This window comes from Eupeodes corollae, chromosome 2 (genome assembly GCF_945859685.1).
Source record: "Eupeodes corollae chromosome 2, idEupCoro1.1, whole genome shotgun sequence".
In the NCBI taxonomy this organism is placed as follows: domain Eukaryota; kingdom Metazoa; phylum Arthropoda; class Insecta; order Diptera; family Syrphidae; genus Eupeodes; species Eupeodes corollae.
In genome coordinates, this window is record NC_079148.1 from 8184950 (window position 1) to 8204343 (window position 19394).

The following is a 19394-nucleotide window of genomic DNA, read 5'->3' on the forward strand; positions in this document are numbered from 1 at the left end:
CCATAAGATCATCTTCGACTGAAGTCCCCACTTTTTGCCGAAAGTTTTGCTACAGGTGTAGAAAGCAACACAGGCCTTCTTAACCCGTACTTCAATATTTAGTTTCCAGTTTAGTTTGGGTTCGAATATAACTCTCAAACATTTAGCACTGGAATACAATGATAGGATTTGAGCGTTGAGTCGAGGTAGCGTGAAGGGCGGTACTTTAGTTCTGAGCATGAAAATAATCCGCTCTCGAATGAAGTCTTCTACACCGAATTTAACGAGCGATTCTTCTAAGCATTCTGTAAGGACGTTGTTAAAAGCACCTTCTATGTCTAGGAAGGTGGCAACAGTAAATTCTTTATAAAGGATTGTTTTTTCTACAGTACGAACTACCTCATGGAGAGCAGTCTCCTTAGATTTGCCCTTAAGATAAGCATGCTGAGAGCTTTCGAGAGGTCGTCCAACTAGGATTTCTCTAATATGGTAATCAAAAATGCGCTCCAAGGTTTTAAGCACAAAAGATGTTAAGCTTATTGGTCTGAAATCCTTCGCGGATTTGTGTCCTCGCCTACCCACTTTCGGGAGGAAAACCACTTTGACCTGTCTCCACGAGCGACATGGGCACATGTTTGAGAAGGAGCCATCCTTTGAAAATTTGTCCCAGCCATGGCGCTGCCACATCAAGCAACTTTTGAACCATAACTGGCAGTATGCCATCCATGCCTGTGGATTTGTATGGAGAAAAAGTATTGATGGCCCTCAAAATATTTTCTCTGGTTATAACGGAATTGACTTCCTCCATATGAGCTACGTTTAGCTCTGTGGTTTCAAGCGATTCGGGGTTATCACTCTCGCAACCCGGAAAGTGCGTCTTCATCAGTAGCTCAAGAGATTCGGCTGGAGAGGCTGTCCAAGTTCCATCAGGCTTTTTTATTATAACATTCACAGTGAAAGAACCCGTATTTCAACATTGGACCGTTTTTTGTTCTTATTTTAAAACTGTAACCTTCGTTAAGTTCCATGATATGTTTGTTTTGGGAAAGTAAATGAACATACTGCAGAAATTAGACAAAAAAGTTATCAATATTAGAACTTTAGAAAATATAAGCCGGTGGTGAACTACAGGGAAGTGTCGTAGGACCAACCTTGTTCCAATAATTATACAAGGGATATTCCAGTAGACATGATAGTGCAATTATGATTCCCGATAATTGCAAAATTCAGTCAATTGGGTTATCAATCTCTGAGTGTCTCTTAAGCCCGCGTCTTTGGTCATTTTCCAAAATAACAACTTTTACAAAATTTAGTTTTTCATTATTACATTCAAGTAAAGAAAAAATGGTCTTATGATACCACCCACATGAATACCACATTCGAAAATGTTAAATTAAAAATTGACGTTAACTCAATGCAAAATATTGTTGTTTTGACATTGACTGTTTAGGATTGGTTTAAGGGTGACTTCAAAGTGCAATGTCAGAGCAAAATTTTTATAACCAAATTAAAACAGTGTTTGGTAAGAATGTTTAATATTTTTTTTGAATATGTTTGATACTGTGAATAGGTTTCCGATGGTAACCTTATTCTGTTCAAATAAACTCTCCTTGAAAGCTTTTACTCTGAAAACATGAGCTTATACTCGTACATATTTTTCTCTTAAATAAAACTTCACCATACCAAAAGCATTACATTTCTTTTGTTCTCATACTTTTTCACCACAAAGTCAAAAGTCACGTGTTCAAGAAAATGAAGAGAACACTAAAGTTCATTCAAGAAGAACATGCCATTGCTTTAACTGACATAAATCATGGAAGTCGTTCTGCTACGTCATTACTCTACAATGAACTTTATTTAACTCTTGTAGCATAGTAGTAGGTTAGGTTACCTCCATTTATGTTCATCGGATGCACTTATTTACTTGTGGAGTAAATGTGCACTTGCACTCAATTTATTGTTTTATTGTATCTCTTGAGAGAAACTACTACGAAACAGCGATGTTAAATTCTTGACAAGCGATGGCAGAAGAAGAATCATGATTATTTGAAATGTCAGATTTTCAATATTGTCAATATTTTTATAATGCTAAATAATTAATGTGAATTTAGTTAGTTTAAAACTGAAGTAAATATTCTGTGTACAAATAAATTTAGTAGTTAGATTATTTTATATTAATTAATCGTTACTTAGTTTTGACAATTTTTACTTTGTCGTTCTATGTTTTCTATGTTTTTTTTGTTGGTTGTTTATATTCCTATCCACTTAGCAAAGCAATTCCAAACAATTTAATTTGCCACAAGTAATTAACAACACAATAATAAGCAATAAACAGTTCAACATAAATATTCTTTGCGTGAATGTCAAGGAGTTCTTTGCTAGCTTTTAAGAACTAAAGTTTAGAGGATGCAAAAACATAAAATAGGTAAATTAATCAACCTTAACTCATTCAGTACAGAAATACTTTACAGATTTCTGGGGGGTTTTGATAATTTGACAACTTTCTAAAAAAAACATAGAAATTATCGCACGAAAAATTTAAAATTGACACAACCCATTAGATTTAATGTTTATTTTGACCAAAAATAAAATATAATTCTGTCTGTATATTGAGTGAATTAAACAAAAGTTTTGAATGCTGTTTTGCTAATTTGACACTCTAAACTACAATGCAAGACTGAAATATTGTTGGCATCAATTTTGTATTACTACATGCTGGTAGATAACTTCATAGCATTTTTAAAATGTGATTTCATCATAAGTCTACTATGGATACGAGTTACTTAGTCTATTCGAAATGTCGAATTTTTGTTGTTTTTCCAAAGCGTCAAGCAGTCAATTTAAATGATTCTAATATATATATTTTGAAGATTGTCTTCATTAAATTATGAATAAGTTATTCAATCAGAAATAAGGTTCATCACAAAACAAAGTAAAATAGGTAAAATGATTCTTGAACTTCACGAACAGTTTTGTTTTTTGCAAACTAAGCTTAAACAATTTTAAAAAACTGTTCTGTTGTGATGTATTGCCAAACCTTATTGAATAGAAATGTCAACACAGTTTGACATTCTCAATAGTCAAACCATAGATAACAACCATTGAAACTTTTCATGCAGTTAAAAAAACGCAGTTAAAAAGTGGCATAACAGCGCGAACCATTTCTGTGTGCGAGTAATGAAAGGGACCTAAAATTTGTATGCCAAATACGAACAGATGATTTGATGTCAATCAGTTAATTAATTAATCTTGAAGAATTAGTCAATTCTTTTCAAGTGAAAGGAACCGTGGAAAAAACTTTAGCTGGCACAGGCAGGGATCGTACCCAAGACTTCTGGCATGATAGCACTTACCATCAAGCTTCAGTTACTTATAGCTTTCTCAATTTTTTTTGCTTTTAAAATTAAATAAAACAGTTGTATATGAGATATCAATAAGTGCATTTTTTGGTATTCCATATATAGCACAGTAAGAAAATCCCAACAAAACGATTCGCAGTAGCCATATTTTTGTATTTAAAAATTGGTGCAACTGAAAGAAGATCTGTCAGAATAATTATTAAAAAAAAACACTCAAATAGAAGAAAGTTTTGTAAAAATCGAATGTTTAAAATAACTTACCAACAAAAAAGCTAACTAAAAATAATAAAATAAACAATTTTCAAGAAAAAACAGTAAAAAAACATCTGGAAATTGAGATTCTATAAATAAGTTCATTTAACAATTGATTCAAGGAGGGGGTTTGTTCGTTGACTACTACATTAACATGTGGTGTTGAAGCGAACTTTAAACTTGTCTTAATTCTGTATATACCTGAATCGAGTTGAAATGAGCTTGATTCGCCGCGATTCCGATCGGGAATTGGAGTCGAGTCAAAATTTGCAAAAAAAAACCTGTGTGCAGGAGTTTTTTTTAAAGATATTGCGTTATGGTCTATTTATTGACATGTTTTTGTACAAAAAATATATAGTTTTGCTTTAATCAAATTATAAAAATAATGGACATGGAGTAGGAAGCGTAGGTGCTGAACTAATCAGTTCTTAATTGTTTAACACGAATCAAACTATCTCACTTGCGCTTAATACATCGAAAACATCGAAACACCATTTGCATTTTAGAAAGTGCTGTCATACTTAATCATTTTTAAATGTTCTTGTGCGGTGGAAACACCAAAAAGATTTATTTAATCTAAACTGAGATAAGACTTTGGTGGAAACATCATTTGTACTGTTTTCTGTTGCAAAATAAGCCCACTTAGTTCTTTTCATTAACAAAACTAAATAATATCAAAAGTAACAGATTTATTTGTTTCCCCAATGGAAAACACATGATTCCAAATGTACAACTTCTCAACGAACACAGCCAGCGAGATACAAATGCAATAGCAATTGTACCTACATTTGAGAACGAAATCATAAGGTCCATTCAAGACTCATATAAATGTCAAAAACCCATCTGTAGTAAGATTCTACTTTAACTTTTATCGGTAGTATTCATACTGGGGATATTGTTTTTGTTATTCGTGTAAAATCCTTCTATACTATGATAGATTTTCCAACAAAACACGCGTAATAAGGTTTTATTTTTGCTTGAGAGCCCTATTGCAAAAATTATATATGAAATATAACATCTTTTAAATGGCTGCTTATTCACATTGAACTTAGACAAGAAAAGTCTAAAACGGTTAAAATCACATGAACTAGGTTGCCAACTTACGTTGCCCCAGGGCGATATAACCATGCCATGAAATTTCTCGACCGGACTATGTGTTGTGTATTGATCTGTGTTGCTACTAGTGTAATCCTTAAAACCATAAGTCTTCGTTGTCCAGATGATCCATTAAAGATCACAAGAAGTTGGTGATCATCGATCTATAGCGAGATATGGCCTGGTCAGCATGATTTTCGATATAACTTTATTTGGATGCGTTGGTACAACGTGAATCTCGCTCACCAAATGTGGCACAACTTCCAACTGCTCCAAAATCCAATTAACGAACACACTATTGCGGATAAAGTCCTTTGGTTTCAGATCCTGGGTCAGTTGAATTTTCTATGGGCCCAGACCGAAATCACGTTTCAAAACCATGTACCGTGATGATTTGATAATAAACTTTAATCATTGGTACGTGTTGCTTGATGCTGTAACTTGCCATGATGATTTGTTTTTAGTGATTGATAAAAAGAAGATATTTTGTTAGAAAGTAAAAGAAACAATATGGCCGCCACGAACTGTCAAAATCAACCCATCCCTATAGGAAAACTATTTACAATCCTTTTTTTAGGGTGTTAGAATAATTGGTTTAATTTTGAATATCTCGTTTTTCGGTCAGCTGTCAATTTTGACATTCTCATCTTTTTACAAGTGAAAAGTACTCAATTTCTTAAAATGTGACGATACTGCTTTAACATCACTTTAAAATAATTCAGTACAAAAATGGTGAAAGTTTTACAGTCACAGCTTCCTGCTATTCCAATTTTCCACTGTTTTTGTAAGTCGTAATATATCTACTACTTTCTAAGTATATTCACACCTCTGAAATTACCAAAAGATGTAAATAAAGAGAGAGAGTAAGAGAGCTTATCAGCTTGTCTGCTAAAAGTTGAGGTGAAAGGTGAATATCTCGAATGGTGAAAACTCATATAAACATCAACCAAAACTCAACAAACTTATGTGTGATGTTAAAAAACTTTCTCATCCACCAAATAAACCAAAATTGATGCAGCAGCAGCATAAGCAAAAAAACAAAAACAACAATCATATATTTTGTTGTTGCCATCACTGTGCAATTGCACGATGAACTTGAATATTTTTTCATTCCATACTGTATTTTTGTTGTTGTTGTATTGTACGTCGTCGTCATCAGCGTTGTCGTTCTCGTCGTTGTGTTGTTTTTGCATGAAATGAAAAACGTATGCGGTAGTAGCGGTTTATTTCTTCGGAGCAATTCGTCGAGTTTTAGTTTGTTACGGGCGACAGAGCAGAATAGTACAACAGCATAAAGTGTGTCGTTTGTTCTCTTCCAAAAGTCGAACAGTACCTAAATAGGAACACATTGTGTCGCTGTCGTCGGCATATCGTCGTCGTACTCGTCGTACTTTTAAAGTTTGACGTCGTCGTTCAATTAAACGTCATAAACGTCAAAAAAAAAATATTAACGAAAATTTATTCAAACAACAAAAAAGAGATTGTGGAATTTAAAAATTTAGTACATTCCGTGATCTTGTCTTGTTACGGTCAGCGTCTAGTTAGAGGCCGCATAATCGTATCGTAATTTATTTTTTTTTTGACAGAAGAGATGTGTCAAAAAATTCGAATGCAATAATTTTGTGTCGGTTTTTTATTTTTGTGAGATTGTGACCATTAATATTTTTGTGTGGCGTCCTTCAACGGAATTATAAAAAAAAAAAACGGATTAATAAGCAACGAAACGAACTATAAGGATTAAGGACAACAATTAAAAGGATTACAATTCAGAGAGAGAGAGGGAGAGAGACAAAAAAAAGATACAAGGTTAGTATTTACACAGAGATGACCATTTTTTAAAATATTTTGCCAGTTAGGCAAAAGTTGGAGGGCGGGAAAACTGATGGGCAAAAGTTATAAAATGGATATGGATGTTGATGCCCTTTTTTGTGTTTTGTTTTGAGTTATTTTTGGACTTGTTTGTCATGTGGTTTTTATTTTTGTTGGTTAGATGAACTTTTGTTTTTAACGAATTCAAGGCTAACCAAAAAAGCCATTTGGATTAAGTTTTGGGTTTTTTGAATTGTTGTGGTTTTGTTGCTTCACTGACAATGTCCTTGAAAAAATGATATGAGAATCCCAACTAGTGAACTGCCTTATCCTTGATTCGTGTGGTTATGGTATTTTTGGCATCCCAAGAGTGCAATTTACCAGTAGTACTCCGTATCATCATGGTGTCATCTCACTGTAAGAGTTAAGTCCCCGTACCTACGTCGTCGTCCTTACACTATATGACAAAAGTTCCATCCCAGGATCAGAACAACAGTTATGTGTTGGATGTACATAACGTATATAGAGATATTGTTGTCCGGTAATTAAGCAGCGACATTTTAAGGACAATGCCGATGGTGGAACCAGAGAGTTTCATATTTTTGTTTTGTTTTTTATTTTGTTGTCTTACTTTTGTTGCTCCATAGCTCGAAGCTAACAGAGAATCATGCTTTCATTTGGCAACGGATTTGGATTCTGATTCAGATTCGGATTCGGATTTTGATTCAAACTGCTGCTGCCATCATTCAGTTCTTTCCAGAACTATAATATGATTATGCGTCATTTTTGGTTTTTTGTAAGTTTTATTTTTTTTGGTTTTTTAATTGTTTTTCGTTGATGGACGAACAATAAAAGAAAATTAATTTTTGTTTTTATTTGGTTCATAGTTTCGAGCGATTTGTTCGTTCCGATTTTGTTTCTGGATTTTTATTTGTAACTCGATTTTTTTATTGCTACGTAGAATTTTTTTAGAACGATGTCGTTTGTTGCAAATAAAAATAAAATAAATAAATTTAATTCATTTGATTATGATGATGTTGATGTTGATGGTGACCTTTGAGCGTTTTGGGTTATCTTGTTTTTTCTTCTCTTATTTCATTTTTACTTTACTTTAAGGTTATCTCTCGTTATTTTAAAAGATTATTTGAAAATTATTGTGTAAATTTATTTGAATTGATTTGTTTTTGTGTATTTATTTAGATTTTTATTCAGAACTTCGCGTTCTGTTTTTCAATTTCCTCAATAAGTCAGTTCAAATAAATCAAACTGTGTAAACATAAAATAGATGGTTTTAATTAATTGCAAAAGGTGTTTTTTTTTGCGATGAGAACAAAGGTAGTAAAATAAAATATAACAACAAATTAAAAGCTTAAAGTAGTGATCTCATCGTCATCATTTTATAGCGTTGTTGATTTTCTGATGATGATGATGATGATTTGCAAAAATAAAAAGAGAAGAGTTTAAGCTTTCAAGAAACTTATGATCTCTTCTTTAAATTTTTTTGGAAGAAAACTGGAAGCTGCTAAGAAGCCTCAAATGAGATGCGAATTTTGGGGTTAGATTTCTTTTCGTTGTATACCTTTTTTAGTCTGAAGTCTTGTTGATACCTTTAAATGAAACGGAAACAATTAATTGTTTTTTTTAATAACTGCGCTTAAAGGCTTTTAAAAATAAAAATAAAGAATAAGATATACAGTGTTGGCCAAAATTAAAACCAACTTTATTAAATATTAAAAAAAAAACAACTTTAGGACTCAATTATTGTCTATTTTTGTTTTTAAAATTTACATAAATAATAGTTGTTTTTGTAATATTTTATTTATTATATAGTCAACACAAAAGCGACATCTTCGAGGCATGGACTCAATTAAATTGCTTATTATGCTGGTTGGGATTCTTTCCCAAGCCAATTTAGTTTGATAAAAGACATCATTTTTAACTTCCCATAGGAAGTTATTGTTATGGGTCAAATTTGTCAAATTGAAAATTTTGACATTTCTCGACGTTTCCAGGTCCCTAGAGTCGAAATAAAAGATTTTTAGAAAGATTATGAAGATAATAAGGCAAAAAGATGCAGAAAGGGCTCTCAAGGAAATTGCGTGGGTGTTTTTTTTTACCAAAGCAGTTTAAAAAAAAGATGAAAATGTTGGTTAAACCTAAATACCTCATGAACCAATGACGCTAGAGACTTTAATTAAATTTAATATTATATATTCAAACATAATCCAAAACAGTTATATTTTTGGAAAAAATCCAATTAACGGTTTTTTTTATAAACCAAATAAACTGAAAAAAAACTTGTCATCTCGAAAATTTTACGACTTAAATATGATTTCATCTCCAAAACAGTTTTGTGCAACGAAGAAAAATGTTTTTGACATCTGATAAAACTTCTATTTAAAAGTTTTTTTTTATAAAAAATAAAACCCTAAAAAAAATTAATAAAATTAAATAAATATCTTTTCAAAACTTTGGGATATTGGCTTTAAACTACTTTTATCTTTTAACGAATATTGTTGTCCCCATTTAGTCAAATTTGGGAAAAATCGAATTGACAGTTTTTTTACAAAAAATAAAAATTAAAAGAAAATTTAACAAAAGTTGGTAATAATTGATTTTGGACCCAAATATCTTTTCAAAAATTCAAGATTATGGTTTTCAACTAATTTTAAATTATAAAAAATATTGTTTTCAATATTCAGACAAATTTTGAGAAAAATCAAATTGACAGATTCTTACAAAAAATATAAACCTAAACAAAAAAATTAACAAAAGTTGGTAACAATTAATTTTTAAATGAAATATCTTTTCAAAAATTAAAAATATTGTCTTCAAACTTGTTTTCATTTCACAGAAAATATTGTTTTCGATACTCAGTAGTTTTGTTTATAAAAATCCAACAGTCCGTTTTTTAATAAAAAAATAAAATCTACAAACAGTTGTAGGCAAATTTTGTTAAAATTGATGTTCGGTTTTTGATATCTCTCAATTAATTGCATTTATCCAATTTATAAAAATTGAAGAAATGCGGATAAAATTGGTAACAATTTGTTTTCGACTAAAAGTTTTTTTTAACAAAACTAGTTTCACAAACTAAACTATTTCTTTATATGAAAAATATTGTTGGTAATTTTAAAATTTTAAAGAAGAATTCAACTGATAACTCAACACGAAAACCTACAAACCTTTTGAAGCATGACAAATTGGCAGACGGGATGGGAAGTTATCAGTGTGGGTCGCATTCCAGCCTCTTTTTATTTTTGCAATTAGTCCTTACAATTCGTTGATCTATGTTCAATAACCATGTGCTCGCCATTGTTATACCTCAATCTGGGTTTCTTAAAACCACTTTTTTACCAAAAATACTCCATATACGAAGATCGGAATATTTCGTACGTTTCACTCTCCAAAATCCGTTTGTTTACATTGTTGTATTTGTAATTATGACAAGTCCATGAATAGATGTGAAAACAAACAAAAAAAACCCGATGCCGTAGGGGGTTAATAAGTTTTGTTTTTCAGGTTTTTCTTTTTACTTTTTTCGATTAAAAAGTCAGTTTTAAACTTTAATTTTGCAGCCATTTTTGTCTTGAAAAAAAAAACTGGTTCAACATCAGTTTATTGTAATTAATTCACTAATTTAGAGTAATCATTACGAAATTCTTTGAATTTCTTAATTAACCTCGCATCAAAGATGCGTTCGAAGAACCATCAAGTTAAGGGTGCGAGTGCAATTTTTTTTAATGAATTCTAATAAATGTTTGTTAATGAACAGCCCAAATATTTTTTTCGCAAGTAATTAAAATCTGTATAAATTTAACTAATCCGAGTATATTTATAGTTTGTTTTTGATGATTTGAGCTAATTTTTCAATTCCATTTTGATTAATAAATATTAAATTTAAATAAAGAGTTATAATCGAAAAATAACTTATCTATAACATTCCTTATTGATGGAAGCATATGTATGTGTATTTGCTATAAAAAAAACTGCGCATCAAACGATTATAGCGAACCTGCTGAATAAATGCAGAACAAATAAAATGCTAATTTTGAGTTACACTTTTGTCCATTTCCAATTATCCTTAACCATTTACAGCGCATACAAATCACAGCACTAAAACATCATTAAACATGCATTGGGTCAATTTTATTTTTTTAATATTCATTTACAACATTTATTTGGATTGAAATTAAAAAGTTATACAAGTATTCTAACTTAAGACCATGTCAGCACTTCAGTTTCTGTTGGTTCGGATTGTTTCGTTTTTGAACGAAGGCCAAAATGAAGCATTTAAATGTGCCTGAGGACTAAAATGAAGCATTTTGATGGGCCGGGAACACTAATGGCTGAATCACAGCGAAGCTTTGGCTTCATCTGACGTTTATAAGTTCAGCCATAGGAATCCAATGCATGCTATCACAATTGGGCTTCGACCTCACGATTCGTTTGACAATCGTAAGGGAAAGAACGTAATGTGACTCCAAAAGGAAGCTCTAGTTCAATTATCTGAACATTTGCTTTGTTTGACAGCTCAACAGCTGTAAAAAATGTTAACAAACAAAATATTTGCTCTTTGGAGGGATGAAATAATAGAAATGTCATTCAAAGCAACTTCGAAACAGGCCCACCGTATCGCAAACAAAGCCGAAACTGAAGCGTGTTTGTGATTCAGCCATAAATGTAAGAATGTGTTTGGGTTTTACATCATTTCACTTACATTTTCTCACATTTAGTGTGCAGTTAGGTTGCAGGCAAACCGAAATATCAGTCTGAGATTCCCATCTTGTTAAATGGAGTATTTTTTGTCTTAACTCTATTGGGCGTGTGCTTTGAACTGTTGTCCATTTTAGATGCAACTATGTCAGTATTACATTTTAAAAAATGTAATGGCACATAAAACGATCCATTGTACCATGCATTTGGTAAATCGATCTCAGTACAAGCCCTGAAAGACATCCTCATTATTTGATTTAGTGCCTCTTTGGCTAGTCTGCGAACACAAAGGAAACCATCGGAACCTTTGAAACTGATTTTAGAGTCGTCTGAAAGAGTACGTTCGGTCTAGTTAATTTGGTATAAGCAAATCGGAAGATTGTTTTTGGTTGAAATAAAAGGCTTTCTTACAGCTTTGACAGATTTTAGTCCACCATCAACAATTCGTCTCCAAATTGTTCTCAAGCTTACCTCCAGGTTGATTTCGGTTCTTTTTCCCTCGATATAAAAAGGTCTTGTTGAATTAATTTTATTTAATTTTTCTTGGCTTGCCAATTCGATGAATCGTTTGGAATGCCTTTTTGGATTTGTACAATTTTATTAATCGGCAAATCACTGATTTTGGAATGGAATATTTTTCCGATATTTTAATTTGACTCATTGCACTTTTATATTCTTTTATTTCGTTAGAGTATTTATTTTCGGAAATTTTACAAAAGTTAGCTAAGAACATTGATTAACTTGCCCGTGAACTGAAAAACACCTAATAGGTAGATGCAACTGCACTCTTTTGCCAACACCTCTAATATGAGCAATGGATTTTTTAGTTAACGGATTAACTTTTCTCTAGTCATAAGAAAAAGAGAGATAGCAATAAAAAGTTGCTTTGTTCTGTTTTGCCCAACACAAAATTGGGTTAACTGTCCTACTTAGGTACATACATATCTCATATTTAATGAACCGCTTTGAAAAATATTTTCTCTTGTTGTCTATTTAGAAGTAAATAAATAATATATTAAAATTTAGAAAAAAAATTAATATGATTTGTTTATGTTATTAATTTTTGAATGCCATAAAGATGGAGGTTTTTTTAGTTGCTTATGTTTTGGCTAACACTGTATGTAGGTATTAATTGTGAGATCAAATATTTGTGAAGTCATATAATAAAAGCTGAAAGCCGCACGTAAGATACTTATTTATTTGGATTATTTTTAAAACTCATCACTTATTAAGTCTTTAATAATAATAAAGAGAAAATACAGTGGGACGAAGACGCAATCAAAATAGAAAATTAAGAAACCTACATGATCCAATTTTATGTGTCTGGGGGTTTTTAAGCTTCTTTTTGTAAAATAAAAAAAGTTCCTACGTAGAAGAGCGTTATTAGTTTAACTCTTTTTTTACTTTCTTTTGTGTTTTTTCTTAAGCCGAATTTAAATATAGGGTCAACCACTTAAGGTTTTTTTTAACTTGTGCTTATTTCATGAATGGCAACACTTAGCTTATGTCTGATTTGACAGATAATTAGTTCATCCTTCCGCAGAACGAATATGGTTGTGTATACGTTTGAACAACACTGGGAACAACGCTTAGAGAAGATGACGATCGTACATTCGGGAAACCACTTTTCGTCGTTTATGTCCTATAAAACCTGTAGAGATTTTATATCTTCCTTTAAAATTTTTATTATATAATGTGAACTGATGCCAAAAAGTATAATTCTGAAAAAAAATTACTAAACGGTTTTTGTAATAACAATATTTTGCGAGAGAGATGTACGAGTATATCAGAATTGACAAAAAACAATTGACATTTGACATTTAAAAGAATTTTGAGAAAAATCATAGTAAGGTCTTTTTTTACAAAAAATAAAAACCTACAAAAATAGTACTTAAGTTGGTAAAGATTGGGTTTCGATTGTGCTGTTATATGAATTAGTATTTTTTAAATTTATTAAAATTTTTAGAAAAATAAAACTGATAGTTTTTTGGCAAAACTGATTTTCGGTATGGATATCTCGAAAACCAATCGGTATTTTTTATGTATAGATTTGGAACTTTGAAGAAATGACTGACAATATTTTTGACTAAAAATGTCGGGAGCAAAAAAGATGTTGAGATAAAACTTATTTTATTAAATGCAATATATGGTTGCTAAATTTTTAAAGTTTTTTTTAGAAAAAATCAATTAACAACTTTTTTTACAAAACATGAAAACCTATAACAAAAACTGATAAAAATGGTTTTTGACGCAAGCATTATGAAAACAAAGTATTGTTTATAATATTTTGTTGAAGTTTTTGAAGTTTTTTGTTGTCTATCTCCAATTCTTACCACAAGGTAAGAATTGGAGATAGACAACAACCTTTCCAGTACGTATTCAAATTTGCTGATGTCTAATTGAAATGTTTTGTTGAAGATTGTTCATGATACCAATCACGGATCAAATAAAACTTTTTCAACGCTTTGAGTCTGATCTTTTACAAATTTATAACGGTGGATGTCGTTGTATTCTATTCGTGATTCTGGGTTTTTGGGATTTCGGGTGTTCGGTATTCTCGTCATCTAGTTTTCCAAAACTAAAGATTTTCTGAATTCTGTTGTTCCAAGACTTTTGATTTTCGAGATTTTTCAGTCTTCGGGATTTTGACCCCTGCCCGTTCATGAATGAACATACCCCCTTGAAAAAGAATGGACTGTGTATTCCATCAATCAAAAAATCATTTGCCAAAATGCTGTAGTAGCTCTTTAACATATTATATTGCTTCTTTATTGCCGTTTGGTGGCTTTAGTAAGTAAGTTATGAGAATTACTCCTTAAAATACAGCTAATCGAGACAAACGCCATTGTTCAATGTACGTCAAAATGTCGTTCTAATGATATGCGACTTGTCACTATTGGAACGGGGACCACGGCACATACCAAAAGGCACCTTATTTTTTCTTGTTTTAGACCATCGCGCGGTTCCAAATAAAGATGCTTTTCCGACGCTTTGACGTTAACCGTCTTTAATATCTACAAATGAATAAATGAAAAGATTATGGGGAATTACGGAATTACTAAGAGGTTATAACGAATCTTATGTAATGGAGGGAATTTATTTGTTGTTTAAAATATCAATAACCTTAAATAACATATAAATAATACTTTATAAACAATATTTCAAAAGATTGAAACAACATTTTCTTGGAAACCTGGTGTTTTACACCAATACAAATAAAACGCTGGGCTATTTTTACTAATGTAAATTACTTTTAACTCAATTTTTATATTTGATGTCACTATAAAGCATCTTGGTATAAATTTGAGGTTAAGTTGAGCACGAACATTTTATTCGTTGCAGTGTGGATGGTATGTGGAACGCGAAAAGAGTTTGACAGTTCGTGCAACCACACGGCAATTCGTTACTACCAAATTGTTTTTACAAAATTGTCTTGTTTTTGAGAGCAAAATGCAAATTGTATTATCATAAAATGAGTGTCAATTGGTTTCTTATAATTTAAATGTGTTTTTGTTTGAAATTGATTTTTTTTAAATGTGTAAAATCACGTTTGTTCGTCCATTTGTTCATTCGTTTTTCGTTCTCATGTGCATGGCCCTTAACTGACATTTTAATAAAAGCCTAGCCTATGACATCTCGAATGTCATTTATTAAATTTATATTGCAGGGATGTGTTCGAAATTTGGTGTAAACATTTAATCAAATTTTTCGATGTAATGTATTCACTTACCAATAAAATAGAAATATTTTTGTTAATTCATCGGAAAACTTAACTTATTTAAATTCTAAACTATCATCCATGTTGGGGTGACAAGTGAAGAGTTGTTGTTGAAATGAATACAAATTTCACCATTAATAATGTCCTGATATATTTGTTTTTAATCGCTGTATTAAAAAACAGGCCACCAAGGACTTAATTAATAAAGCTTCTGTATTAAGTGAGTTTGCCATCAAATAACAACATACAAACTTTCATTTGACTTCTTATCAGGGACTCTAGCAGAATTTTATTTAAAGAGTTTTCTTATGTCAACATTTTATTAAAGCTTCGTACGTTTTCGTAACAGAATGCTTCGAACTACAATGTTAGAAGGTTTAATTGTAATAGAATAATTTTAATCCAGTCAGAATTGGAAACCCAAATAATGCACAATAAAACTGTTTCAGATTTCAAAATGATAAAGTACTTTATTTTGACTCACAGTATTTTTTTTAAATTTGAGATGTCAGACAAAATATTGTTTGACGTCTTTCATGTTGACATCAATCATAATAAAATGACATATTGTAGCTTTCAATGCATTTGTCAATTTTAATAGAAACAAAATTCAGATTTTGTATGTTATTTAAGATTTAAGCGTTTCCAGAAATTCCTCGTTGACATTCCATTATCAAAAATACTTAATGGGTCGGTTGTGGCTCTCGTTAAATTCAATGTGCAAAATGTATGAATATGTATTTTACTGTGGTTTCCTATGATTAGAAATGCAAATTATTATATACTTAAATCACTTAACAAAGTTTCCTAGGTTAGGTTAGGTTAGGTTGGAGTGGCTGTCCAGATGTCATTGACGCACGTAGACCTCAAGGGTCCATTGTGATACCACTAATGAGGTTACTTATGGGAGGGTAACGAACTTAAACAAACCATTTTGTACGTTAAACAAAGTTAGAGAGACATTTTGTGTCAATCGTTGCCAGTTCACTGGTATTATCGAAGAAGGGATTACCAAGAAAGTTATTCCTTTTAATGGAGAGTGCTGGACATGTACATAGAAGGTGTTGGACTGTTTCCTTTTCCTTCTCGTCCATGCAGCTTCTACAGAAGTCAATTGTGTAGACCCCTAGCCTCAGAGCACGTCTTTCTATGAGGCAGTGTCCAGTTATTACTCCAATTGTAGAGCTTATACTTTGTCTGATTAGTGATATCAAGCCTTTTGACCGTTTTAAGTCAATACTTGGCCATATTTGCTTGGTTGCTAGGCAGGTGGTACTTTGTGACCATCTAGCATTTGTTGTTTCTAGAGTGTTACTATGTTATGTTTTTGTCTAACATGAGGCAGAAGTTTTTTGGCGAGCTCATCGGCTTTACAATTTCTCGGAATGTCTCTGTGGCCCGGCACCCAAATGAGGTGAATGTTAAACTGTTCCGTCATCTCATTCAGAGATGATCGACAATCGTGGATTGTTTGAGAGTTTTTGGAGACAGACGCGAGAGATTTAAGAGCGGCTGGGCTGTCTGAGAAGATTCGTATATCCTTGCAAGATATAACGTTTTCTTTGAGCCAGGATAGTGCTTCTTTAATCGTCATTACTTCGGCCTGGAATACACTACATTGATTGGAAAGTCTATAGGATAGACTGATATTCAGTTGTTCCGAAAAGATACCACTTTCAACTCCGTGATCGGTCTTTGAACCGTTAGTATAGAAGTGTACGGCATCGTCTTTAGATTTACCATCTTGTCCAGTGCGGTCCACCATACGACAGCTCCATAAATGAGTATTGGTCTGATTACCGAAGTGTATAGCCAGTGGGTTATTTATGGGGAGAAGCTCCATTTTGATCCTATGGCCTTTCTACAAGTAAAAAGCCTTTTTTACTCTTTCATCAATATTTGCCTTGCAATTTAGTTTTTTGTCTAAAATGAGGCCCAAATATTAAGCTTGTTCGGAAAAGCCTAATGGTATTCCTCTAATCTTGGGTGGGCTAATCTGAGGAATTTTATATCTTCTTGAAAAGAGTATTAATTCTGTTTTATGTGGATTGACGTCCAATCCACATTGCTTAGCCCATTTAGTTAGCCTGTTTAGGGCATTTTGTAGGCGTTCCGAAAGAACTTGGGGGTGCTTCCCTGATACGGATATCGCAACGTCGTCGTCAGCATAGGCAATCACCTTGAAACCCTCTGCTTTCAATGATATATGTAAGTAGGTCGTTTACTACCATGTTCCATAAAAGAGGCGAAAGGACTCCACCTTGGGGAGTGCCTCGATTCACCGATCTGGTTGTAGTAAAACTTCTCATGTTAGAAATTATTGTCCTGCTTTTGAGCATGAGACTTATAAGATCTATGAAACAAAGTTTCCTAATAAAATAATTAATTTTAGTTAAAATTATGTTTTTCTATTTTCCTGATTTTTCTGAACACCTGATTGTAATTATTATGTCAAAAAGTTAATGAAATTACTATACTGGGTTTGTGTTTCAATTTCATACCATTCCAATTACAGCTTTTTGTTAGCAAAAATGTGTCCGTCTGGAATAAAGTAGGAATCCTTTTTCAATGACAGAATTTTTCAATAATAACCAACCTGTCAAAAAGTCCAATAATTAGTTTCATTGATTAAAATCAATGACATCTTTAAATAAACCTTAAAGCTTTAATATAATTTCGTTATACTCCGTGAAATAAGTTGAAGTTCAAATTTAAGTGACATTTCTTTGTTTCATCTGTCATCTTCAGTCATCGTTAACTATAGTCTCACAAAGACTTTGAACAAACCTTGAAGCTTTAACCTGCTAAGTTCGCTCCTTTGGATGAATAAAATCTCGCTAAACTTTGTGAATTAAGTTGAAGTTCAAATTTTATTGACAACATTTCCTTGTTTCATCTGTCATCTTCTGTCATTGTTAACTATAGTCTCATAAAGATGACAGTTCATAAATTATTGATGAAGTTCCTTCCACAACAACAATAATCTACTCATAAGAAGATATCATTCAACTCCACACATGGTTTGAATTTCAAAACACAAAAATCGATTCAATATTCAAAAGCTTAAAGCTAAAAAGTGGCAAAAGAATCTGTCATTTCTTGTAAACATACAAATTTCATATTGAAATTTCAAAATTAACTGCGATGTTATCTTTTTTTATTCAGAAAAATATACAAAAGACTAAATTGCCTGCATCATTCAATCATCGTTACGTCTATTTTTCAAATCAACATTCATAAATGTATTTATGTTGAAAACACTAAACATTCCCACAAAACCAACAACAGCAACAACAAAATCATATAAAACATAACCACAGTGGCACCAGTGGCAGCTTGCTGCTGTCTGCCTTAATCCAAAAGTCACAATTGAATGAGAGCGATATAGAGCTGTCTAGTGCTTGCCTATCCTCAACCAAATCCAATCCGTCAACTTTAGAGATACTTTATTTCACTCATAATCCACATGTTCACAAAACCACCAACTCTCTAGCCCCTTCCAGTTCTCAAGCTCTATCCGCACCAATCCAACAGTCTCACAGTAAAAAGCACACAATGAATTTTGAATGAGAATTTTACATTTTTTATTTTCTGTTTTTTAAATATATATTTTTAAAACGAATGTACATGTGGACATATCTCAAAAGCTGAAAGAAGCAAGAGTCTGTGTACTCGTATCCGTATCTGAGAGATTATCACCACTCAAAACATTAAGTGGCATTAAAAGGTCGCCGCGTGTTGGCGGAGAGAGATATTTTTTTCTCGGCTTGTTCCCCCGCGCTGACAGGGATCATAGATTTGATCTAAACGTTTTATTAGCCAAACGACAATTCTAAAGCAGTTTATTGGATTAGGTTGGGTTGGGCTGGGTGGTGTTTGTGTCTCCAGGCCTTGAGGGTTGTTGGTGGTGGATTTTTAAGTCACTTTTCAACGGACGACCGAAGCACGACGCGTTCCGCTTTTTCGTTTATTTTGTTGTGTCCCCATTGAAGATTCATGATATTGACAAACCATGTCAGAACGTAGTTCATTGATTTTTGAGATTTGTATCTTCTGTCAGTTTTAAAGTATACAAAATCAACACCAACGGCAGCTGAATTGTAATGATATCGAAATGTAAACATTAAACACATTCCTGATGATTTATTTCATCAGATTTACAATTAAAAAACACAAAAACCCCAAGTATAAAAATAAATATTCCAGCATCAATAATTCTCAAGAACAAACAGTAAATGGTATTTTTATTAAATCAGACAGATAGACAACATTTGGACGAAGGAAAAAAGAAGACAGATGAAGATTTATGAAGCGACGTCATAAAGCAGGAAATTTCCCATGAATTTGTCACGCGTTTCTTTCAAAATGAAAAATTTATTATTTGCTAAATAACTTTATTTAAAATATCTGAGAGGTGGGATTAAGTGGGGAATTTTTTAGTTTGTTTACAAAAATTTCAAAATCTA

General features: G+C 32.1%; 1 protein-coding gene across 4 annotated transcripts in view; it reads left to right on the forward strand.

The window, feature by feature from the left end:
* Nucleotides 1-5937: 5937 nt before the first annotated feature.
* LOC129945480 (uncharacterized) overlaps nt 5938-19394 on the forward strand; it is a 225656-nt gene continuing 212199 nt past the window's right edge. For 3 of the 4 annotated variants that reach the window (XM_056055260.1, XM_056055261.1, XM_056055262.1), the window contains exon 1: nt 5939-6491. The gene's annotated coding sequence lies outside the window, so the exon portion shown is untranslated. Of the gene's footprint in view, nt 6492-19394 lie in introns of all 4 variants that reach the window. The other variant, XM_056055263.1, reaches the window with a different exon arrangement.